Source organism: Petaurus breviceps, unplaced genomic scaffold (assembly GCF_028583685.1).
Source record: "Petaurus breviceps papuanus isolate PSGF00001 unplaced genomic scaffold, PetGlider_PUasm1.0 567, whole genome shotgun sequence".
Taxonomy (NCBI): Eukaryota; Metazoa; Chordata; class Mammalia; order Diprotodontia; family Petauridae; genus Petaurus; species Petaurus breviceps.
Genome location: NW_027186383.1, coordinates 8,703,473 through 8,729,050, shown reverse-complemented (window position 1 = coordinate 8,729,050; position 25,578 = coordinate 8,703,473). Strand labels below are relative to the sequence as shown.

The window sequence follows — 25,578 nt, the reverse complement described above, 5'->3', positions numbered from 1 at the left end:
CTGTCTCTGTCTCTGTCTCTCTCTCCTCTCTCTCTCTCTGTCTCTCTCTCTGTCTCTCTCTGTCTGTCTCTGTCTCTCTCTCTGTCTCTCTCTCTCTTTCTGTCTCTCTCTCTGTCTCTTTCTGTCTCTCTGTCTCTCTCTCTCTGTCTCTCTGTCTCTCTCTCTGTCTCTCTCTCTCTCTCTCTCTGTCTCTCTCTCTCTCTTTCTCTCTGTCTCTCTCTGTCTGTCTCTGTCTCTCTCTCTGTCTCTCTCTCTCTGTCCCTCTCTCTCCCTCTCTCTCGTATATAATCTTCATTTTATAGACAAAGAAACTGAGGATGAAAGGAGTAGTTTCCAGGATGAAAACACTGGGTACTTCCTAGTCCTCAAAATTCCCTCCCTCTCCCAAGTAGGATGCTTTGTCCATTAAAACTCAGATAGGAGGGGCAGCTAGGTGTCGAAATGAGTAAAGCCCAGCCCTGGAGTCAGGAGGAGCCGAATTCAGTTCCGCCTCAGACACTTAACACCCACACCCACACCCACACACAAAACTAACCATGTAACCTTGGGCACATTACTTAACCCCAATTGCCCTCCAAAAGGCAAAAAAAAAAAAAAAACTGAGATAGGAGAAAGTATCTAGGAGGAGACGGTGGTCAATAGACCCCCATTATAAATTTGGCAGAGGTTGAGAAGGATTACAGCTACCTTGCAGGGGTGCCCAGAGAGGTTTTAAGTCCAGAGTCAAAGTGTTCTTCTAATGCACCCACTGGGTCCTTTTTCAGAAAGTGCCATATACTGAACTAACTGTCCCCCACCTTCCCCCCCATGCCCCCCAGCATCCCAATTTGGTAGGTCCCAGGAAGAGAATTCCGGTTTACTGATATCTGTCCAGGGCCCTTTCCACTCTACCATCCTGCCAGGTAGGGCAGGGATCCCAGACTGGACCTGAAACTGAAAGGGACCTCTAAGGCTTTCTGGTCCAAACCAAGAGCCCTGAGGCACTTCACCATAGACCTCCTGCCAAACCGATATTAAACCACTAACAACTACTCTTGGAGACCAGCCATTCAGCCAGTTTCTAATCAGTTCACTAGCCATTTCTAGTCCATCTGATATTACTTGGTAAAATTGTGTTAATTTTACAGATGAGGAAATTAAGTCCCAGTTAAGTGCCCTGCCCACAGTCAGAGGGGTGATGAAAAGCAGGGCTAAGGTTTGACCTTGTATCCTTTGGCTTTGGATGCAGGATTTGACCTTAACACATGTCACTGGGTCAGTTTCCAGAAAATATCGTTCACCAGGCTAAGTGGCCCTCTCCCCCTCCCAGCTCAGGCCAGAGAAGAGAGGGGGAGGAGAAGGTGGTCAAGGCAAGCAGAGAGGATGGCCCTCCCCTCTCCTCAACAGGGTCCTTCCTGAAGCTCAAGTAAGTTCCCCAGTGGGAAGTGAGATCAGGGCAGTTTGGGGTCCCCAGAGAGGACAAAAAGACCCTCCGAATATAGGCTGTATGTGAGTGTGAACGCCATGTGAGCACTTCTCAGGACTTTGGGCACAGCAGGCTGCTTCCTCACCTCTCCCTCCTAATCTGAAGATCCAGAACCCATGGGATCCCTCCAACATTTCCAGGGACATGAATTTTCTTTGAGGTTCCCATCTGGTATTGTGACTCTTATGCTGGAAGGGACCATGGGGGGTGGGGTCACCTGGTCCAACCTCCTCCCTTTACAGAGGAAGAAACTGAGGCTCAGGGGGCTAAGTGACTTGCCTAGGGTCACATGGTCATTAAATGTCAGAACCAAGTCACCGGAAAACGAGCCCTGTCTATGCTCTTCCCACATTTGTGTTGTGACTTGACACCTTAGCCCCCTCTTCCCCCCACCCCCAGCCCCTCCAGGGAAAAGGCCTTTAAAGGGTATCATAGTAGTGGGAGTGCCTCTGACCCATATTGTTTGTGTGACCCTGGCCAAGTCACATAACTTCTCAGAACCCCAGGCAGCTCTTTCAGACTAGAACTCTGAGAAGACTTGCCCATTGGCAGAGAATTCCACACAGGCAGCTCCCCATGAAACAGAAATCTCACAGGCCAGCCATAAAGACTAGACCCCCTTGAGACCTTCTCCTTTACCCTGAGCACCTGGACTCAGCGCCGGCTTCCTCTAATCTGATCCCCTGTATTTCCTCTCCAGGTTTCTAACACTCTCACAAAGAAACTTCCTGCCTTTCCTCTCCAGATTCCTCCCATCCCAAGGAGGAGCAAGCTGTCCTCTTCCCTAGTGAGATCTGGGGAGCCCCGTTGCCTGATGAGTTAGTTGCCTGCAGGTCTTCGAGAGTCTGGCCCCGGAGCTCTGGCTCAAGGAGGACTGTGGGGTCCGAGGGTCTCACCTGTGGCTGGGCCCCTGATGTCCCTGCTATGGTCGAGGGAATCTGCTCCTTGGTCTCTGAGCCCCTCCTTCAGCGTCGGACTGGCTGCCTTCCAGCACCCCCAGCTGTTCCTGCTGTGCTCTCTGCCTTCTCCCTGGCCCTCCTTCCCTCCGTTCTGGCTCTTGATCCACCCCTCCACCCCGCTGCACCACTCCCCTTCCCTGGGGCACCTTCATCTAGATTGGAGCACACTCAGCTTTCCTGACTTACTCGATTTGACTCATTTCATTTCTCCAGCTTCAATTTCTTATAGAGTACCTATTGGCCATTCTTAATTGGACATCCAGGAAACACTGAAAATCCGACGTGTCCAAAACAGAGCCCATGATCATTTCCTGAAATCCAAGCCTTCATATCACTGCTGTCCAGGGTACCACCCATCCTCCCATTACACAGATTCACCACCCGTAACATTATCCTTCCCTCTTGGCTACCTCATCCCACAGATCCAATTAGTGGCCAAGTCTGGTCTCTATCCCCACAGCCTCTCTGATATATACCCCCATCCTCTCCACTCACAAAGCCGTGCCCCCAGTCCAGGTCATCATCACTTCTTCTGACTGGCCTCAGGTCTCTCATCCTTCCCCACAGGCATCCAAGTGACTTTCCCAAAGCCCAGATTTGACTGTCATCCCCTCCTTCAGTGAACTCCAGTGCTCCTTCTCACTGCTAGGATTCAATTTTAATGCGTCTTCTCACCTCTTCCTACTTCTCCAGTCTCTGCTCCAAACTCTGAGGTACGACCACACAAACGACATCCCAGGGGCTCCTCACCACAATTCTGTCTTTGCCATCTGCCTTTACGCTGGCTGTCCCTCCTGCCTGGAATAGTTCCCACCCTACCCCTTTCCTCTTGGATTTCCTGGGGTCCTCAAGGCTCTTCTTCCTGCTTCTTCCCTGACAAAGTGGTCTTGTATTTATTTTCCATGTATCACGTGGCTGCCTCTTTACAAGTGTATTGTCTTCCCATTAGAATGTAAGCTCCCTGAGGGCAGGAACTGTCTCATTTTTGCCTTTGTATCCCCAGTGTGTAACACAGTATCTGGTACACAGTGCTCAATAAATGTCGACTGAAAATTTTCAGGCCGGATCCCTCAGCTGTCCAGAGGACTGAGCTAGAGAAGAGACCAAGCTTCGCAGGGCCACCCAGTCAGTCAGTGAACAAGCATAGATTAAGCAACTACCATGTAGAAAGACATATTTCAGTGAGAGGACTTGGGTTCAAATCCTGGCCCAGTCATTTCCTACCCATGCCACCTTGGACAAGCACATCCACCAGTAATGGGCACAATGTGGTTAAAGTTCTAACAAAGGGACCCAAGAAAGAGTGAGCACCCAGGGGCAGGGATCCCCCAGCCCAGATCATGGCTAAAGGGCCCTGGGGCTCAACTTTCTCAGGGTGGGCTCTGTCTGAGAAGAGAAATGCATTGTCTCCTAGGTCAGGAGAACTGAACGCCAAGTTTGGTTCCAGGGCTGAATTGGAAGGAGATCTTGGCCAGATGTTCCCTCCACTAATGCTGAATGGAGGCTCAGGGATGTCCAGAAGGCTGCTGGAGGCTCAAAAGGGTCACAAAGGCAGACTCTAAGCAACTGGAATTCTCTTCTTCTTTTGATTCAATAAAGTTAAACTTTTCCACATCCAAAACGGTCGGTGCTGGCATTTGTTGAAATGGGTAAGGACTATGCTTACGCGCCTCTAGACCGCCAAGCCTATGGTGACTCATTTCATTCATATCAGAGCTTTCCCAGATACTTTCTAGGTGCCGCCAACATCTGGCTGGTTGTCTGAGTCTCTCCAATTTCCATCAGGCTGCTCAGGGGCACAGGTCCAGAGACCCTTGAGCAGCTTCATTTTAGGGCATCTCTTTTCCCTTGGCAGGTGGTCATGGAGGGATACAAACAAGGAGGGGAGGAAGATATCCTGTTTTGTCCTTTTTGATTCCCTTCTGCATACACTGAGGTTACTGTTGCACCATTAAAACCGGAGACCTAAAATCCAAAGGAACAGGCTTTCTGTCTAGATGGGATCAATTAGCTACCATTAGTGGTGAGACAGAGCTCCTTAATTCCATGAAGTCAGTTACAGCACTTCCCTTTGGGAGCATTCTGTATGCTGAATCATTAGGAAAATGAGAAATTAAATCCTGCCCTGTGATGGATACCTTAAATCACTCTGAATTCCCCCTTTCCTGCTGGGTCTCTATTGTTAACCATCCAAGCTCTGGGTACACCATGAACTCTATGTACAACTAATCCTTTCTCCTCTTAGCCTGGATTGGACTGAAGACACGGGCTTTCTCCTTTGACCTCTGACATCTTCCACCAACAGCATTTTCATTCACTTCCCTGGGTCTAATTTTAATTCACTTCCCTGGGTCTAAGAGTTAGCAGCCAGCCTAGGACCTTCAGTAATGATTTCAGGTACACCCTCAGTAACCAGCCCAGTCTTCTAGGTAACAAATCTCTAATCCTCAGCTGCCCACTAGAACTAGAAAACTTAGAACACACACTGCTGGGTCCTGCCCACTCCCAACAATTGACACTAAACCACTCATCAAACAGAAGCTTTTGGGAACCATCAAATCTTTTAGTTTGGAGGAGTCTGAGAGATGATCTCTTCTAGTCTCCCAACTAAGCCACGAGACCACCTTGTCTCCATCTTGCCAAAATCATTGTATTTTTAGCCCACCGTAAATACCTAGCAAATTCTTACTATGTGGTGAGCCCTATGCCAGGAGGTAGATGGGAAACGGAAATGACGATGGCGTCCTCTAAGTCCTCCCTTTGTTTAGCATTTTTACTTTCAGTTCCAAGTTTTCTCTCTTCCTCTACTCCTCCCCCACCCATAGAGAAGGCAAGAAATCGGATGTCCATTACATGTGTGAAGTCCTGCCTAACATCTCCACATCAGCCACGTTGCATGGGGGTGGGGGGAAGCAAGAAAAATAAAGGAAAAATGCCTCCGCCTGCATTCTGAATCTATCTGTTCTCTCTCGAGAGGTGGGGAGCATCTTTCATCATGGCTCCTTTGAAATGTTTGGGAATCATTGTACTGAGTCGAGTAGCTAACTCTTTCCCATCTGGAGGTTATTACCATTATCATTACCATATTGCCGTTACTGGGTACAACATTCTCCTGGCTCTGCTCACTTCCCTTTACATCACTTCATCTAAGTCTTCCCAGATTTTTTTGAACCCACCCCCTCATCATTTCTTATAACACAAAAGTATTCCATCCCAGTCATATAACACAACTTGTGCAGCCATTATCTGATTGAAGGGCATCCCCTCAGTTTCCAATTCCTTACTGCCACAAAAAGAGCCATCAAGACTTTATGCTTTAACAGAAGCTTGGTCTAGCAATGCCCATGGCCCCCAGCTCAGGCCTGGGCACAAAGGATGGCAGTTGTGCAGAAAATCTTCCCAAAGCATTTGTTAGAAGGCTGGAAGATAAACTTATATCCTGGGACTCTTCCAGACCAACAGATGGACTTCTTGGATGGACAGGAGCCTTTCCCCACAGACTGTGGGAGGGGGCAGGCTGCATTCTGTGGTGCTGGGTGCCAGGTTAGGTGGAAGGCATCTACTCCACGTGGGGACAGATCCCATTGTCCAGAAGATTCTCCTGACATCCGGCTGACAGCTGCCCCTCCCCAGCTTCTGTCCACTGCTCCTGGTTCTTCCTTCAGGAGAACCTTATTAGGCTTTCTCTATCGATTCTAAAACAATGTCTGGCTTCTCTGTCCCAAATCAAGCCAGAGATGAACCCTCCCTTGATATAATTAGTTGATGGTCTTTCATGAGGGCAAGTGAAAGTAGTATCCTTCCTCCCCAAATCCTGAAGGGAGGAGAACTATGACCCACCTAAGAAAGGAAAAAGTCTCTCGGGGAAAGAGGGAGGGAGACCTTGACCAGAGAGAGATTGAATGGTTTCAGGAAAATGATTTTTCAGAATTTGGGGCCCAAAGATTAATACACTACTATTCTACTTAATGAAACAAAATGATCAATCTAAGCTGTATAGCTGTTTCAATGGGACATGAAATTTTCTTTGTTCAAGATGCCTTTGAATGTTATTTCAAAATGGTCTTGTGTTAGAAAGACATGTCTGAGGGAAACGAGGAGACTGCCAGTTTGGACATTTCTGTCTGAAGCCGAACAATACTTAGATTTGGAGTAATGATTCATAAATAAAAAATGGTTTCTGGTAGACTAGGCCCTTCCACACAGGATTCAGTATGAATATATTTTTTTCTTTGATACTGTGAAATCCTGTTCAAGTCTGAATCAGCTATATTTCAGACAATGAGCTGTGATTATTAGCTGGAAGTTCACAGGATCATAAGATTAAGAGCTGAAAAAATCCTTAGAAAGAGCTGTAACTAGGCCAGGTCAACCAGGGCTTTGTCCCAAGGCACCAAAATTTAGACAGCACTTATACCCAACCATAGAAACAACTGAATATAGCACTTGGTTACCAAGAAAAATTAAAACACTCTCTCTTCATCTCACTCCTATGAATAGAAACCTCACTGGGTCCCAGGGTACAGGTATTTCTTGTTTCTTCTTACCACCTGCACTGCAAAAATTGGTTTTATTTTTAGAAGGTTGTTGTAGGCATTCTTTTTGCTATATATCCCTGTCATGTTTTTATGAAGCTTGTTTTGAGCTAAAAAAACAAAACAAAACAGGCATGGGTAAGGCATTAAGCAGGGAGTCAGGGAGTCCTGAGTGCAAATCCTACCCCAGACTTTTACTAGCCATAAATTCATGCTGTTTCCTAATCTGGGGGTGGGCAGTTGGACTCAGTGGCCTCAAAAGTTCCATCCAGTTTCAAATCATGCTCCTGTGGTAGACATGATCTGAAAGCCTGTCCTCTCCTTTTTACAGATGAAGCAGCCAAGGACAAAAGAGGTTAAAAAATCATTGAACTTGCCTAAAGGAATTTTATTGAACAGGACCTACATTGAACATGGGCATGTGCTTCAAGGCAAGGCTGACCTTAAATGACCTCCTTTCTCATTCCCTGCTGACCCAGGACCCCAGGCAACACTCAGAGTTACAGCAGCTATGTGCTTCAGCCCAGGAAATGTCAGCCTTCCAGGCTCTACCCTCAGTGCCCCTGGGGAGGGGGGTCTTTCTTCCCACTCTCTCTTCCATTCTCCCCTGCTCCTTCTTGCACTTCCTTGCTGGGGATGGAAAACTGGTCTCTGATCTTGTGTAGTGGGGCTGGGTTCAACTGAACCCAGAAGGGATGGCCATCTGAGGCCACGGCCTGCAGACTTCAGAAGTCCTCCTGTTTGTGAGATGGCCCCCCAGTCCCCTGAAAGTGCCCACCATTCCAGCCACGCAAGTCAGTCCTGAAAAATGAATCACTTTCATCAGTCATGCATCTCCCCCACTGGTTGGTCCCAGGGGGCCACGTCTCCTCCTCCTTCCCTCTAAAGCCTCATCAAGGTCTAGCCACAAAGTTTGTCTGGTGGGGGAGGGGAAAGGCAGGAGTGGGCCTGGCCCTTCCTGAAGGCACTGGTGAACCCTTGGACTGTGTTTATATCTGCAAAGGATCTTAGGAGTCACTTGGTCCTACCTCCGTCACTTTACAGATGTGGAAACTGAGGCCCACAGAGGGTAACTGGCTTGTGTGTCCCCTTCTCTGTACCACATACACAGGAACCATGTTCAGACCTTCCCTGCCTTTTTCCCAGCCCATTGGCCCCAGTGCCTCCAGTCTCCCCCCTCCTCAAGCTATCCTGACACAACTGCCCAAGTACAGGTGTGACTTTGTCACTCCCCAGCTCCACAGACTGCAGTGGCTCCCAACTGCCCTCAGGATCAAGCACAGGCTCCTCTGTTTGGCACTTAGAGTCCTCTGTCCCCTGGCTTTAGCCCATCTTTCCATCCCCATTACACATACAACCACTCTGCAACGCAGCCAAACTAGCTACTTGATGTCCCACACAGCAATCGCTCTCTGGCCTCCACACCTTTGCCCTGGATGTCCCTTCTGCCTGGAATGCTCTCCTTCTTCACCTCCTAGACCTCTCCTCCCCTGGAACTATCTATGAACAAAGGCTTAGATCAGAGCTGGGACACAGAGCCACTTTACAGGTGAAGAGACTCAAGAGGAGGTTAAGCCCCTGGGCAGGGGTCAGTCTGGCCAGATGTCTGAGGTCTCCCTGACTCCAGAGTCCGCTTCCTATCACCATTCCTTGTTCCGTTTTGGAGAAAGCAGGTGTTCTGGAAGGAAGGCCTCCTCTGTCATGGAAAAGGATGGTGCTTGGCGCCTGAGGTTCCTCCCAGCTCTCGACCGAAGGCTCTCAGCCTCAGTTTCCCCCTCTGTAAAATGAGGAGGTTGGACTTGACGGCCCCTGAAGTTGCTCTCAGGCTGGGCTTCTGTGGTCCAGTCCTAGCTGGTGAGGGCCAGCTGCAGGGGCTGCTCACCGAGGCTAGAGAGACAGTCCTGAGCTTTAGACTGACCCTGTTTCTCCGTGGAAGCCAAGCTGGAAAGGCTGTCCTTCCAGCTGGCTTCACTCCAACCCCCTTGAGAGCTCCGGAAGCCTTGAAGTCCTAGGTGACTTTATGCAGAGGCCTCCTTCTGCAATGGGGAAGTCAAGAGACGCTAATTCATTTCCCCTGTCATTTCCTGCATTAGAAATTCCCACAGCAGCCCCTGTTAGCAGGCTGGTTTGCATGAAAACCTGGGCTTCTGGAAATACTCGGCAACATCCAGAGACAAAAGCCAGAGAGGAAAGAGCCAGGAGAGGGACAGCGGTCAATCTGGGGTCAGAGCTCCTGAGTCTGAGCTCCATCTCTCTATGTCCAGTGGTGTGGCCTTGGCTAAGTCACTCCCCTCCCTGAGCCTCAGAAGCCTCACCTGTAAAATAGGGGCTGGGGGCCAGATCATTGGTGAACACTGGAAAATGAAAGGTCTCTGGACGGTGGCTTTGAGGGCACTTAGCCCCCATGTGGCCTTGGGTGACAGGTCACTAAGTGACTTTCTGTCACTCCAGGACTCACCGGGCCCCACCCTGCTTACCTTCTGAGATAAGACGGCATATTCAGGCTCTGAATCAGCTCAATGGCTTTTTCTCACACCCAGCATATTGTGAAAGATTACAAAAAAGGAAAATGACAAATGGTGTTATGGAGAGATTGGAAGCTTCAGAACCAGCAGAGGAAATGTGACTAGGTGAGCCCAAACCTAGTGTGGGAAAGGGCTGCAGGGGTCATCCTACCATCTGCAGGTGAGGAAACAAGGCCCAGAGAGATCCCGTGACCTGCCCAGACCAAGCGAGCTAGCAGGCAGGAGGGGGCTTGAACCCAGGCCTCTGGCACCAAACTGAGCGCTCTCTCTAGGATGCCAGATGGCCCAAGCTATTCTGGCTCTCATGTTGGAGGCTGATTTTAATCCAAGAGTATTTGCACGAGTAAAATCAACAGTGTGTCTAAATGTCAGGGTCTGGACTGGACCCTGGTCACATGCTCCCCATTATGACCTATGTTCCTTATAAGTTGGACACAGCTGTACACCAGCTTTGGTTTAGGGCCACTAGGTAGTGCAGCATATAATAGTCAGGAAGACCTGAGTTCAAATCCAGCCTCAGATACTTACTAGCTGTGTGACCCTGGGCAAGTCACTTAACCCTGTCTCCCTCAGTTTCCTCATCCGTAAAGTGAACTAGAGAAGGAAATGCAAACTACTCCACTATCTTTGCCCACAAAACCCCAAATGGGAAGAGTCCATTGAACAGCAAATGAACAAGAAATCAAAACAACTCTGAGGTTTTACTTCAAACCCAGTAAATTGGCAAAGACTGCCAAAGATGATAATATTCCATTTAAAGGGGACTGTAGAAAGCCAGGCCCCCTAATGCACTGCAGGTGGAGTGAATTAGTCCACTCCTTCTGCAAAACAATTTGGATAATGCTAAGACAGAGAGGAAGCCATCCATCCCCTTTGATGCAGAGACCCCACCACTAGTCCAGGACCCTAAAGAGCTCGGGCCCTGTAGACATCCACATATGTGTGGTAGTGCTTTTTGATAGCAAAGAACTGGAGGCAAGCAGACGCCCACGGATGGGGAAAGGGACAAATTGGGGCATGTGGATGTGACAGGACAGGCTGAGCTGTAAGAGATGACCATGAATATAGGACAGTCCGGGAAGGGGGATTGGAGTCGGAGAACTGGATGTGCACAAAGATTCCAGCAAATGCAGATGAGAAGAAGTACCCAAAAACCAGCCGCCACACCCTGGAATTGTTGTTCCAATGGGCAAGTCTGAGCCTGAAGCAGAGATCTATCGGCTCATGGGCTTCTCTCTCTTTATTACAAGCCCCGGGTCTCCCCAGGGAGGGGACGAGACAGGGTTACAGTCGGACATGAAAGTGATGGAAAAACAAAAGCTCAACACCTTTAAAAAATGAAACCAAGCCACTGAGGCTTTTGGTGCTGCTGGTCAGCTTCACGGCTAAGTTTAGACCCATGGTTCTCATGGTTCAACTCTCTCCTCCCCCTCCCCCTTGCGGTCCACTCTTCCTTAGCAAATGCGTAAATACGTGCTCTGTTTGCAATAAAAATCCATTTATCTTTCTTTAGAAATGAGGCCCATGATTAAAACACAGATAATCAAAAGGGGAAAAAAGAGATGGAAAGAAAGCAGTTGCCTCCAAAAAGAGAACAGAGCCATTTCACTAGAGCAACAATGAGGCAGGAGAGAAGAGTGGATGCATTCACCAGGCCCAGGAGTGCAAGCAGAGATTTTGCCCAGGAGGGTCACTCCTTAAGGGAGGCAGGGACTCCAAAAGCTCAGGACTGTCTTCAGTTCAAGGCAGCAGTGCCTTTTATTTACAGTAGGCTTGCCACTGGTTCTTATCTGCTGTACAATATTTTGGTCCCATACGTTTCCTACATGTGAGCCTCACTCGCATCGTCTTCTAAGTTCACACTCACTTTTGCCAGCCAAGGACTCTATGCACAGTTGTGGGAGAATCTGTAAGTCTCCAACGACGTCTTTGTAACTCCTACTGTAGCTATACTCTGAGCAAATGTCTTTTGTAAAAGCTAATGAAGCTACTGGCTGAATGTTAGGCGAAAACACCTCAGTGGGAGCCCATGAGCCACAAGTGTTGGGAGGACAGTCACCCACTGGGGACCGGATCTGCAGAACAAGAAGAATTGGACAGGATGCTATAGCTCCACACATACATTACAGGTATCATTGATTGGAAATATAAGAAGCAAATAGACAGGCAAATTTTGTTCCAGCCAAACCGGCTCTCTCTTGTTTCTCACACAAAGACTTCTCATTTCTTGCCTCCTTCCTCTTCCAGTCTCTGTCCCCACTGCCTGAAATGTCCTCCCTCCTTATCTTCACTTCAGAGAGTCTCTCTTTCTCTCTCTCTCTCTCTCTCTCTCTCTCTCTCTCTCTCTCTCTCTCTTTAAGCTGGGGCAGCAATGTGGTGCAGCTAATAGCGTCAAGTCTGGAGTCAGGAAATTCAAATTTAGACACTAGCTGTGGGACCCTGGGCAAGTCTCTTAACTCTGTCTCGGTTTCCCATCTCAGCCAAGAAAACCCCAAATGGGGCCACGGAGAGTCAGACATGATAACAGGGATGAAGTTCAAGTAATTCCTGATGATCCCCCACCCAAATATTAGAGCTCACTCTCTAAAACAATCTTGTATTTGACTCCTTTGCATTTATATGTACATTTATAATACATATATTTATACTGATTATGTATATACTAATGCATGGATCAGTATAGGCATAATATAAAAATATATCTTTATATCTATAGCTAGAGATAGATTTAATTAGATAGAAATCTTTCTATTGATGAGACATAGAAACCCCTGCCCAAGAGGCCCATGAGGAGCAGCATTGCCCCCATTCCAACCACCAGCCTTGTTTCCACCTGTCATCCAGACAGCAATCCTTAATAAGATGTTGTTGTTCAGTGGTTTCAGTCCTGTCTGACTCTTCATGATCCCATCTAGGGTTTTCTTGACAAAGATACTGAAGTGGTTAGCCATTTCCTTTTCCAGCTCATTTTACAGATGAGGAAACTGAGGCAAACAGGGTGAAGTGACTTGCCCAGGGTCACAAAGCTAGGAAGTATCTGAGGCCACATTTGAACCCAGACCTTCCTGACTCTAGGCCTGGTGCTCTATCCATTGCACCACCCAGCTGCCCTTGACCTGGTGATTATTTCTGCACATGCTTCTGAAGACTCCGGAAAGAGAGGTCTCAACACCAGAGTCCTTGGCACTATCAAATGGTTCAATTTCAGAAATGGATATGACTTAATTAATTGAAATGATATTAAGGATAATTGTGCGATCAGCCTTCTCTCTCCCTGGTACTTTCCAGACAGGGATTGGATTACTTGGCATCCACACCTTTGCGTTCCTCCATCTGTCCTTCCATTGTAACATAAGGACCTTGGGGACTTTCCATCTGCCCTGCACCTGCATCCTAGCTGTGTCAGGTCATGAGTTCTTGGAGAGCCAGACCTAACTCTGTCTTTCTGTCTGCATCCACACAGCCCTTAGCACAGTGCTAGGCATACAGTAGATGCTTCATTTATATGATCTGGACTTGCCCTTAGCCCTTCATCATCTTCTTGATTCTTTCTAACTGATCAGTGACCTCCTTAAACTGTGCCAGCCTGATCTGAACACGGCACCCCATATGTAGTCAGACCAAGGCAGAGAACAGCAGGGCTGCCATTTTCTTTACTCCTGGAGGCCACGTCTCTCTTAACACTCTTTGATTCTCTGAACATCCCTGCTCCTCTCCCTGAAGGGCCATTATTCCTTTATGTGCTGGGTCCTGGGAATGGGATCTCCTGCTTATAAGAATCTTCAAGCTGATGATCTTGGATTCCCCCTTTGGAGGACATGGGAGCAGACTGTGCAAGATCACAGGAGACTTGACTTTCTAAAGCCAAATGTCAAACATTGTGACAGCAGCCCTCTTTTTGAGAGCAAAGAATGAGAAAGAAAATTGACATCCATTGATTGGAAAATAGTTAAACAAACTGTGGCAAACAAATGAAATGGAATGTGACTGTGCTGTAAGAACCATGAACTTGGAGGTATAGAGAATAATGGGAAGACCTGTATGAACTGATCCAAAGTGAAGCAAGCAGAACCAGGAAAACAATATCTGTAATGACCACAATAGCAGTGGATAGAGTCTTGGGACAGGAGTCAGAAGACCTGAATTCAAATCCCTCCTCCAACACTTCCTAGCTGTGTGATCCTAGACAAGTCACTTCATCTTCATCTGTCTCAGTTTCCTAAATTGTAAAATAAGGATAATCATAGCACCTACCTTTCCAGTTTGTTGTGAGGATCAGATAAGATAATATTTGTAAAAAGTGCCTGGCACAGAGTAGGTATCCAAATAAATCCATGCCTCCTTCCTTCCTACAACACCATAAATGGAAATGACAATCACAAAATAATTGAAAATCAGTGCTCAAAATCATGGCCAGATGAGCCCAAGAAAGAGATATGGAGGACAATGGGGTGGAAAGCTGCATATGTCAGTCTTTTTTTTCTTTTTGAGGCGGGGTTTAATTTTACTGAACTTTCTTACACTTCTTTCATGTTTTGCTTTGAGAGGGACATAGAAAGAAGAATGCTGGGAAAATTATGTAAAAAACAAAAGATCAATTTAAGAAAGAGAGAGAAAGGAAGGAAGGAGAGAGAGAGAGAGAGAGAGAGAGAGAGAGAGAGAGAGAGAGAGAGAGAGAGAATTTAGGAGTTTCACTTGGCCATGTCCCAAGCCAGATTTCTGTTATGTGGGGGTGGTTAGAAAGATAGAAAGTCTCCTGTGACGAAGAGGATGCAACTGTCTGACATTCAAGAATGTCTCAGCTCCCCTGCCCCAATAACCTTTTTCTCTTTCTCTGGCCTTTTCACTCGTACATCTGTCCCCCTCCCACACACACACGCACACAGAACAGAGCCTTCTACCTCATATACCCTGCCTAGATATGAAGCTGCCCAAGCACGTGCCCCAGAGGGCTGGTCTCAGTCTCCCCAGTGCCAAACACATTGCCGGGCACATAGTAGGCGCTTAGTTTAGTTGAAACCTGACTCTACTCCGTCCTGAGCATCCTCTCTGGCCAATGGTTTCTTTCTTTCTCAGTCTTGTTCATGTTTCATTGTCTCTCTCTAGTTCACTAAGGGTGGGTGTCCTCCAAAGCTCAGCCTTAGCCCTTTCCTCTTGTCTCTCCCTGTTCGCTCCCTTGGTGATCTCCATTAGGAGGAAGCCTCCTTGAGTAGGAATGTTATTCTTTGTCTTGGTCTACCCAGAAGCCAGCCCAGTGCACATAGCAAGCACTCAACAAATGCTCATGGAATTGACTTGAAGCTGAGCAAATCAATTCATTCTCTGAGTCTCCTTTTCCTGCTCTGCAAAATGAATGGCTAGAGTCAGATGGCCTCCTGTGGAGCTCCAAGTCACACTTCTAAGTCACTGAGGCTCCTTGGCCTCAATTCCCACATCTGGAAAATGAAGGATTTGGTCTCTTCCAAGTCGAGATCTCCAATACCACAGACTGAGCTGATTGGGATGGACTGTCTGCAAAGCTCTGTCCCATCAATCCTCACAGAGATGCTCCTCCTCCTCAGTCTTCTCGCTGTTCTCCACAGCCGACCCTCCATGTCTTTGCACTGGCTGTCCCCCACACCTGGACTGCCCTCCTTTTTCACCTCAGATTTTAGACTCATTGCCTCCAAAACTCAGCTCAGGCACCACTTTCTACATGAAGCCATTGCTGTTTCCTCCAGCTGCTAGTGCCATTCACCAAAAAAATTTAGTTTCTGTATTTGCTTATGGGTGCTTATATACGTCCATGTCTCCCCTAAGCCAATGGAAGTTCCATGGGGACAGAGGCTGTCTCGATTTTTTCATTCCCAGTGCTTAGCTCAGTCCTTGACACATAGGAAGGGTCTTTCCATTTCCATCAAGACCCAGAGACTTAAGGCTTCCATGGGATATGCCAGGCTCCAGCTGCTCTAGGAGACTACCAGACCTTGCCCTCGCTTCCCAAGGCCTCTGGACTCGCCAGAAAAGTGGTCATTAGGAATAGGACAAGCATTAGGCAGGGACAAGTGAGGGGCCAGGTGTGCATGTGAGCCCACATGAAGCCCTGATGCTATCTGGTCAGTCTCTGAAAATCCACATTTGTAAGCTGATTGTTCTAATCTCTTCCTGACCTGGTATTAATTCAATCATTTAACAATAAACATTTATTAGAGTTAATGATACAAAAAGAGGCAAAAGACAGTCCTTGGCCTCAAGCAGCTTACTTATTATGGGAGACAACAAACAAATAGTATTAACAAAGCAGGTTCTATACAAGATAAATGAGAGATAAGTAACCGAGGAAAGGCCCTGGAATTAAGAGGGGCTGGGGAAGGCTTCCTATAGGAGGAGGAAGACAGAGAGTGGGGGAGCGATAGCATCCCAGGTGGGGGGGGGGACGGTGTGAAGCCAGAGAGAATGCTTGGAGCCCAAAGATAGAGGATCTTGTTCTTGGAACAGCCAGGAGGTAGGGTCACTAGATGGCAGAAAACATGTTGGGAGCCCACTATAAGAAGACTGGAAAGGTAGGAGGGGGCTGGCTTATATAGGGCTTTGAATGCCAAATGAAGCATTTTGTATTTGCTCCTGGGGGTCAGAGAAGGCCACAGGAGTAGGGGTGGCATGATCTGACCCGAATTTTAGGAAAATCACTTCAGTGTCTGAATGGAAGGTTAACTGGAGTGGGTGGACACTTGAGGCAGGTGGATCCTCCATCAGCTGTTGCAATAGTCCAGGTGTGAGATGATGAGGGCTACAACAGGGTGGGAGCAGGGTCAGAGCAGAGAAGGAGGTGTAGTGGAGAGATGTTGCCCAGGTGAAATTTACAGGCCTTGGCACCATATTGGATTGGGGGGATGAGGGAGCATAAGGAATCTAAATTGTTAGTCTAGGGGACAGGAAGGATGTTGTTGCCTTCTACAGTGATAGGGAAGCTAGGAACAGGGGGGAGTTTAGTGGAAAAGATAGTGAGTTCTGTTTTGGACATACTGGGTTTAAGATGTCTACTGGACATCTATTTCAAGATGTCTGAAAGGCAATTGGAGGTCAGCAGAGAGGTCAGAGAATTATGGTATCTCAGAGTTGGAGGGAAGAGAATCCTTGAGTTACAGAACTTGAGAGTCTGAAGGGAGCCCAGGGGCATCTACTCTGATCAATACTGGGCAGAAATCCCACACTGCCACACTCCCAACAAGGAGTCCAGACTCAGTTTGGAGACCTCCACTGGGAGGCAGCACTGCCGCTGCTGGACAGCTCCAGTTGTTACACCGGGAGCTAAACTGGACTTTGCCATTCTCCCCCACTTGCCCTCCCTGCACCCATGCTCTTGGTTCTGCCCTCTGGGACCAGGAAGGTCTGCACTAGCAGACAGCCCTCTTTCCTCCTTGCCCATAGTTTTCTCCTCTCTGGCCCAGTCATGCCAAGTTCCTTTAAAACCTAACTCATCCTCCCATGGCACAGACTTGAGGCCCTTCCTTGTTCTGGCTCCTCCCCTGGATACTTTCTGGCTTCTTGACAGCCTTCCTTTCTGTGGTGCCCAGAACTGACCACAACACTCCAGGTGTGTCAGCCTGGGCAGAGGCCAGTGGGACTTCTTCCTCTTTCCAGGAAGCTCAGCCTCCCTTACTACAGCCTACCTTGACTCATATTAAACTAAAAGTCCCTTAAAACCCCCCGGATCTTTTCCAGACAAACTGTTAACTAACCATGCTTCCTATGATGGGAATTTGTGAAATGGATTTTTTTTCCAAATTGAAGTGTTTCCCTTTATATTTGACCCTACTAAATTTCATCTTAGATTCAGTCCAATGCTCTAGGCAGTCCCCAGGGACCTCTGTTGGTGGGTGTGGCAGCTGTCCCTCCCAGCTGGGTATCAGACTCGGACCAAGCATCCACCCACCCTTCTGCCGAAGGCACAATGGACAAGTGCCACAGGACTGCATTCTGCTCCCCTCCAGTAGAGGGCTCCTCCCCAGCTAACATCAAATCACTGGGACTGCAAGCAGAGTCCAGACATCTGGCCACTGCTGCCATGTCCTCTTCATCTTTCCCACAAAAATAGCATGAAATGTTTGATCAAATGTTTTGCCAAAATAGGGATAAGCCATATCTAGGACATTCCTCTGATCAGCCAGTTTCACTTTTTGTTTATTTCTTTGGGCTTTGGGCAAGGGTACCTTGATTTAAGAAGTAGAGGGAGCTCCCCCAGGGAAGAGCTGGGCTCCAATGGGCTTCTCCACATCTTAGAACCTTAGAAAGTGACCTGGGCACTGGGAAGTTAAGTCAAGTCACTGAGTGGTAGTCAAGGACACATAGCACATGGTAAGGGAAGGATTTGAACTCAGGTCTCCTAGACTCCAGTCCACTTCTTATCCACTACTCCAATGGCCATTTATTTGGGGGGGGGGAGGTAAGGATGGTCCTCTTTTAACATGCTAACCTGGGTGAAAGGGGGGAGGGTGTTCAGACCCTTATTCTTTCCTGTAAATCAGAGATTTTGTCCTTGAGTGTAAGACCCTGGGTGAGACCAGGGTTCCTCCCCCCTGCCCCTTCCCTCAGGCCTGGGATGAGGCAGAGAGAAAGAGCCAAGATGGGAAAGGGGATCAAGAGCGGGGCCAGCCTCCAAACCATGCAAGGGTCTATAGTCATTTCCCTCAAGGCTTGGTTCAGACATCACCTGGTCCATCCAGACCTCTCCGTGGTGGCCATCATCACCCACCTCTTATAAGCTCAACTGGGCCCACTTCATCCCTGTCCCCCACCACTACCAGAATGGGAGCTCGTCAAGACTTAGGGACCTTTAGGTTTCCATTTTTATACCCCCAAGGCTAAGCACATTTTGTTTTGAGCTAGACCTGTGATCTTGCTGGCATGGAGACTCTCAGACAGCAAAGTCCCTCCACACATACAAATCAATACCTGGACTGCAATTTGTCATCTTTGAGTTGCTTAGTGGCCTTGAGAAGATTAGCAAGTATCAGAGGCAGGACTCAGACCCAGGTCCTCCCAGCTGTCTACTTACTTTGCCAAAGTATATTTCAATCCTTACAATCATTAAGTCAGTCAGCAAACATCTATTAAGCACTAAATCCCCAGGAATAAAAAGAAAAAGCAAAAAGTCTGTCCCTGCCCTCAGGGGGTTTATATTCTAATGGGGCGTGGCACAGAGTCAAGCCTTCCCAGTGCTTGCTAGAGCAGAGGTGGAGGGGACTGGGCAGAGGAGAGAGGGCAAAGTCCGCAGAGAGAGAAGGACCAGTCACCACACAAGCAGACGGAGCTGGGTAGCTTCTGGTCTCCAAGCAGGCTTGCAGAGCTCACTGCTGCCGAGCTGTGAGTTTGGGAGGTGATGCTGGAGGGTGCAAAGAACACTGGGTCCAATCTTGCCTCGAGGTGACAAGTCTCAGCCTCAGTTTCCTCCACTGTAAAATGAGGGGATCAGACTGGATGTTCTAAAGAGCTCCTTGGGGAAGGGCTCACGTTCAGCCTGTAACTGAAGAAGACTGCCCTGAGAGACCTCTAGGGATGGGGAGCTCACTACCTTCCCAGGCAGCCCATTCCCCTTGGGGTCAGCGCTAAGCGTCAGGAAGTTTGAGCCCCTCTGCCCTCACTGCTTCTGGTTCTGTTCTCTCCTTCCTCACAGAAGCTCAGCTCTCATGTCCCCACTAAGCCTTCCCTTCTCCAGACTAAACAGCCGTGTCCTCCAGCCAATCCTTATATGGCCCAGCCTCCCTCCTCTGGACAGTCTCCAGTCGGTCAGGGCCCTTCTGCAGGGCGGATGGTGGCTCAAGAACCGGGCTCAAGGAGCCAGATGGAGAGGGGAGAGCAGATTCCATCCCTTCTACCCCAACATTTTCCGAGGGGCAGGAAGCGCCCCGGAGCGCACGAGCCTCCTCCCCTCCTCCCTCCTGCTCTTCCCCTCTCTCTCCCTAGAGCTTGCCCCAGGGCTTCCCACTGCCTGCTGCACACGCTGCGTGGCCCTCCTCTGAGCTGCTGGGGGCAGTCACCGAGGACCTCCCCGACATGTGCCCCGTCCTTCCCCCTAGGGAAGGCATTGCTGTCACAATGGCTAGGGCTCACCTGGCCACCTGAGGTGACCTCGTCTGACCCTCACAACAAGCTGGGAGGTAGGCTATATTATCATCCCCTCTTTTGCAGATGAGGAAACTGAGGCAAAGAGAGGTTAAGTCTCATAACTAGTGTCTGAGGTTGGATTTGAATTCGGGTTTTCCTGGCTCCAGGCCCCCACACTACACACTGTGGTGCCACCTAGCTGCCTCATTGGCCACCTGTCTCCTCTCCCCCTACACCTTAAGCTTTCTGGAAGATCAAAGTACTTCAGTGCCATCTGAGCCGGGGGCTCATGCCTCAGAGACCCTCTAGTCCAGCTGCCTCGTTATACAGATGTGGAAACTGAGGCCTGTGGAGGTGAAGGTGATGGCCAAGGTCATGTAGGCAGTCAATGAACTGGGTGGGATTCGAATCCAGAAACTCTGACTCCAAATTCAGCACTCAGTCTTTCCACCACCTCTCAGAGAGAAGAGACCCTATTCTCCCACTCCCCTCACAGCACATGGGCATGGGGCTGTTGTATAATTATTGCATAATTAAATATCTAACCTAGAAGCTTCAAATGTTAACGCTGGAAGGGGCCTTAGAAGTCATCCAGTCCAATCTCCTTAGCTGACAGAGAAGGAAACTGAGGCCCAGAGGAGAGAAGGGGCTGCCTCTGTGCAGCTGTGGCCTGGCCAGGGCTGGGAGCCAGCAGGCTGGGGCTCGCTTGGCTGGAATATCTTTTCCACCAGCAGAAGAGCAATTCAAGAGAGACTCCTTATCAGATATGCAGGAGAGAGTGCAGAGGGGGGTGAAGATGCTCCAGCCTCTTGCCCCTCAGTAGAGAGGTGGGGGACTATGGGTGTGTAACAAGGTATCTACACACTGCCTACCATGGCCCCTGTGCCGTGTTGGTTTGTTTGGCAGAATTTCCGGGGGGGGGAGGGCTGGGTTATTGGGAAATGATGAAGATAAAAAGAATTACACCCATAAAATATTATTTAAAGGAAGACAAACACAGCTGGCCTCGTAATTCTAAGCCCCACTTCCCCCCCTTTCTGGGCTTTCATTGGTGTGGGGGACTGATGATGAGTAATCCCTCCCACTCGTGAAGGCTCAGTTTGGAGGGGTGCCTGGGGCCACAGAGAGGCCTCACCCCCTTGAGGCATACACACCAAAGGAGTCAGAAGAGAGACTTGAACCTGGGACCACCCTACTCAACTCAAATAGAATGTCGAAGGAGCAGCTAGGTGGCACAGTGAATAGACCACTAGCCCTGGAGTCAGGAGGACCTGAGTTCAAATCCTACCTCAGACACTTGACACATTTGCTAGCTCTATGACCTTGGGCAAGTCACTTAACCCCAATTGCCTTGCCAAAAAAAAAGAAAGTGTTGAATTTAGAGTCAACCACCTACTATCTGCTCAGAGCAGTATTTTGTAAGACTCAGTTTCCCCTCCCTAAAATGGGAATAATAATGCCTGTGCTGCTTAATTCACAGACTTCTTGTTGCTGTTCGGCCAATTTTTTTTCAGTCATGTCTGACTCTTCATGGCCCCACTTGGGGTTTTCTTGGCAGAGATACTGGACTGGTTTGCCATTTCCTTCTCCAACTCATTTTACAGATGAGGAAAATGAGGTAAACAGGGTGAAGTGACTTTCCCAGGGTCACCCAGCCTTGAGAACACAACACTTTGTTGTGTGTGTGAGCTCCTTGAGAGTAGGCCTGTCTCACTTCTGTGGCTGTCTCCCCAGAACTCCCAAAAGCACCAGGTACAACATAGGCCCTTGGTAAATGCTCACTTGACTTCTAATCTGAGTGTTCTGGTAAATGTGGAACAGATAACTATTCAGGGGAAAAGAAAACAACTAAATGTACCCAAGACACACTTCCTGATTTAATCTGCATCATTGACATTTTCTTAAACCTAGACAATTAACAGAACAGTAAATGAAGTACTGACTGGGCATGTGTGCTGATTTCTGGGATATAAATACTCACACTGAGAATTTAACAAGTGGCTCTCCTGGCGCGTGCGCGCGCGCACACACGCACACACACACACACACACGCACACACACACACACACACACACACACCCTTGCTTCTAAACCAGCAAGTGGGAAGTAAGCAGATAGTACAAGTAGCATTATCTTCACTGTACAGATGAGGAAACTGAGACTCGTGGAGTTTAAGTGACTTGTGAAAAAACAGCTATGGAGCTCACAAGTATCAATGGTGGGATTGGGACTGAGCTCTCCATTGCCCAGCACCCCAGGCTGCTTCAGTCGTGGGGCTCTGGGGGAGACCAAGAGGACAGGGCTCATTCTCGAGACAATCACGGTAAGTCACCAACTTGTCCTCATGCCCCTTCTCCTTTTGCACTCTTTAGTCACAAGGCCAGACACCCAGACTTGAAAGGAGTCCTGACAGGTCTAACCCCTCATTTCATAGATGAGGAAATTGAGGGAAAGTGATTGATGCAGTGACAAGAATCCCAGGCAGGATCTGAACCCAGCCCCTGTGACTCCCAAGGCAGCATTCCTTCCACTATACTGGGCATACTGGCACCCTAAGAGCGCCACAGGCCAGAGTGACAGTCCAGTCACAGGGTCCCAGATCTAGGGCTAGAAGGGACCCCCGGGAGGCAAGATTCAAACCCAGGGTCTCCTACTCCAGATACCACCTGCCCGACTGTCCTAGGAATGAAGGGAAGAAAATGTCTTCCTTGTAAGAGGGAAGATTTTTACCAAGGCTGGGAGCGGAACCCAACCTACTCAGAAGCGTCAGTCTAGCTCATCCTCTGGTTTTCCCATTAACTGAGGTCATTTGGAATTCCCAGTAATCGCTAACATGTAGATAGCATTTCATTTGATGTTCACAACAACCCTGAGAGGCAGGTGCTATTATCTCCATTTTACATAGGAGGAAACTGAGGCTGAAGGCAGTTAAGTGACTTGCCCAGGGTCACGTAGCCCAATATCTGAGGAAGGATTTGAACTCAGGTCTTCCTGACTCCAAGTCTCTCCTCCTTAGCCACCTTTGCTGCCTCCATTGACAAGCTCAAAGAATGCTCTCTTTTTTCTCAAAGAAGTCTCAGCAGGGCTCTTATTATCCATTTCAAAACCCCCTCCCAGAATTTACGATATTCTTGTATTTACGTATTCCTCTCCCCCCCCCAACTCCCTCAACCTAGAATTATTGCCTTTATAGCTTAAAAACTGTTATTACTGCTACTCACCTGTAAGGCCACCTTGCACACACGTTTGTACTCACTCCTTGGGGAGTTCACCCCTTCCTCCTCCACCCCAAGTTGCCAGTGCCCCCTAGAGTCCTGAAGAGCCAGCCGGGATACTCACCAATATGCTGGGTGGTGGGGAGACAGGGGCACTGGTGAACCGAACCCGCTTGGGGACAGATGCTTCCCTTCCTCTGTTTCTCTCTTCTCGCCCAGCTCAGCTGTGTTCTTCCCTCGCTCTTCTCAGACTTTCTCAGTCTCTCAGCTGAGTTCCTTCCTGCCTGACTCAGTCCCAGCTCCCAAGGCTGGGCGGAGCTTCCTGGGGGCTCTGTAGCACAGCCTGGCTAGGTCCTTTCTCAATTTCCCCTAGGGTGGGAATGTTTCTCTTTGACCCTCAAAGGCTCTTCTTCCCTTTCCACAGAAAGGTTGCAGACCGTGTTCAAAGTGAGGGAAATGCCCCACTGGCATAGGAGAAGGGTATCGCATCATCTGGAAATTCCTGCTAGCCCACACTCGACGATTCTTTCTCAGCATCAGAAAGGGGAGAGTCTGACTGAGGTTGGGAGTCCAGCAGCCCAGCTTCAACACAGGCTAGCTGTGCGATCTTGGGCAGATCCCTTGCCCTCTCTGGACCTCAGTTAAACGAGGGGTCTGGGCTGGATAACCTTTAGCTCCCATGATCTTCTACCCTCCCAAGCCTCTCCTTTAGGGGAGGGGGCAACTGGGTGGGACACCTCCCTGGGCACTTAGTTCTTCAACTTCTTTCTGCTCTCAGAAAATGTCAAGCCAGTCAAGGAGCACTGAGTCTTCCTGCCTCCAGTCCAGCACTGTCTAAAGCATCGCTGTTGATAACTCCTCTCCTGCTCCAAGGAGAGATTCACCAGGGAGACAGCCTCAGATCGCTCCTGAAGCCCCTATTTGGGAGCAGGGGGAATGATTAACTGGGGAAAAGCAAGCCTTGGAGAGATGGGGCCTGGCAGGAGCAGGTGCCCTCTTAGGACCAAGCCGGCAGCTTCCTACTCTGCCCTCCCCTTCCACAGTCCCCTCTGGAACCTCCCAGCTCCCACATATTAATCATAATAATAATTAAAATAATAATTAACAAATCGTCCAACATATTAATCCTCTTTTTCTCATAATCCTTCTATCTTCTTGAATCCATGGAACCCTCACTGTCCCACAAAAGGCCTTGCCTCCCTGGCCATCCCCTCCAGGAGCACCCCCTCCTCAAGTACTGTGGCTCTCCCTTTTACTTCCAAGTCTTTCCCTCTGTTCCAGCCTCTCCACCCCCCCCCCCCCGAGGCTAGCTCCTTCTGTCTGTATTTGTGTCTAAGTCTTTACTGAAACCTCTACTTGTCCCAGGATTTTCAGTACCTAGTTAACGGGCTTCTTCACTCCCGCCCTCCCCTTCATCCTCGTTCTTGCTGACTTCGGTATACAGAGGGGCATAGATGTCAGCCAATCCAAGGCCCATTCCGCCGCAGGCCTATTTTGCTTTGTTTTGACAAGATTTGGCAACTGGCCATGTACGGGAGGTGAGGGAGTGAGGGGAGGAGAAGGTAATGGGAAGGTTATGAACCTGGGAGGCTTCTACAGAAACAGGGAAAGGAGGAGAATGCACTCAGTCTGGGGTGCACTGAGTTGGAGATGACTCCGGGCCATCCAGTCTGATCTGTCCAACTGAAGCCTGGGGAAAGGCTGGGACTGTACCATGGAGCTGAGCGCAGATGTGCTCAGAAATGGCAGTTGTACCCCTGGAAGTTGAGAAGGTCAGCGGGAAGACACAGCACGGAGGGAGAAGAGAAACCAGAATAGAATTCTGGAGAACATCCAGAGGAGACGTGACGTGGAGACTGAGATATGAGAAGGCGGCCAGAGGCTGGGCCAGGAAAGGGAAGCCCAGAGAGGAGAAAGCAAGCGGGGGCAGAGCACCTCACAGAGCACCGGGACTGCTCAGCCTGGCAGAGAGGCGGAGAAAAGACCGATCAACGGTCTCCTCCTCCTGCCCGCCTGTCCTCACACGTGAAGACGGCGAAATCGTGTTTGCCTTCAGAAGGAAGCACCGGGGCTGCTAAAGAAAAAGAGTGGACCGGAGACTCTTCGGAGGGAGTGAGCTCCCCCAAGGCATTTCTCCGTATTCCCGTCTTTATTGACTCTTTATTGACAGCCTCTATTTGTCCCCAGGCCATCTTCCCCCTATTCTCGAGATCTTCGGCACCTGGTTCCCAGGCTTCTCCTTCGCTCCACCCCTGCCCTTTATGCTCATTCTTGCTCACTGCAGTGTGTGTAGTCTTCCAAAGTTACTCAGAATGCAAGTGACTTGACCAGGGCCACACAGCCGGTCCTCTGAGGCTCACTCTCTCTCCCCTCCACCATGATATTGTCTCTCATGATGATGATATCCCTGACACCCCAAGGTACGTCCCAGACCTTACGCCATTTCAGGGAGGACCACATGCTATCATCCTTCTCATTTTTCAGATAAAGAAACTGAATTTAAGTTGGCTAAGTGGTCCCCTCATGATCCCAAAGCTAGTGTTTGAGGTAACATTGGAACCCAGGTCTTGGGTGACTGCCAAACATTCTTTCCAAAACAAACCAGGCTGCTTGGTGCCTTTTTACTAGGAGCTGGTCTTTATACACACATTCACACACACACACACACACACATTCATGCTCACTCATACACACACACATACTCATAGTCACACATTCATATATATGCACATTTATACAGATTCACACACTTTCACACCCACTCACACACATTCACACATGTATACACACTCA

At 48.9% G+C, this 25,578-nt stretch overlaps 1 protein-coding gene across 5 annotated transcripts in view; it reads right to left on the bottom strand.

Annotated features, from left to right (window-relative positions):
* The window catches only part of LOC138173263 (G-protein coupled receptor 35-like), a 39,224-nt gene extending 16,165 nt beyond the window's left edge, over nt 1–23,059 (bottom strand). For 2 of the 5 annotated variants that reach the window (XM_069103244.1, XM_069103243.1), the window contains exon 1: nt 2,362–2,546. The gene's annotated coding sequence lies outside the window, so the exon portion shown is untranslated. Of the gene's footprint in view, nt 1–2,340; nt 2,547–22,909 lie in introns of those variants that run through there. The other 3 variants (XM_069103246.1, XM_069103245.1, XM_069103247.1) reach the window with 3 other exon arrangements.
* Nucleotides 23,060–25,578: the final 2,519 nt, after the last annotated feature.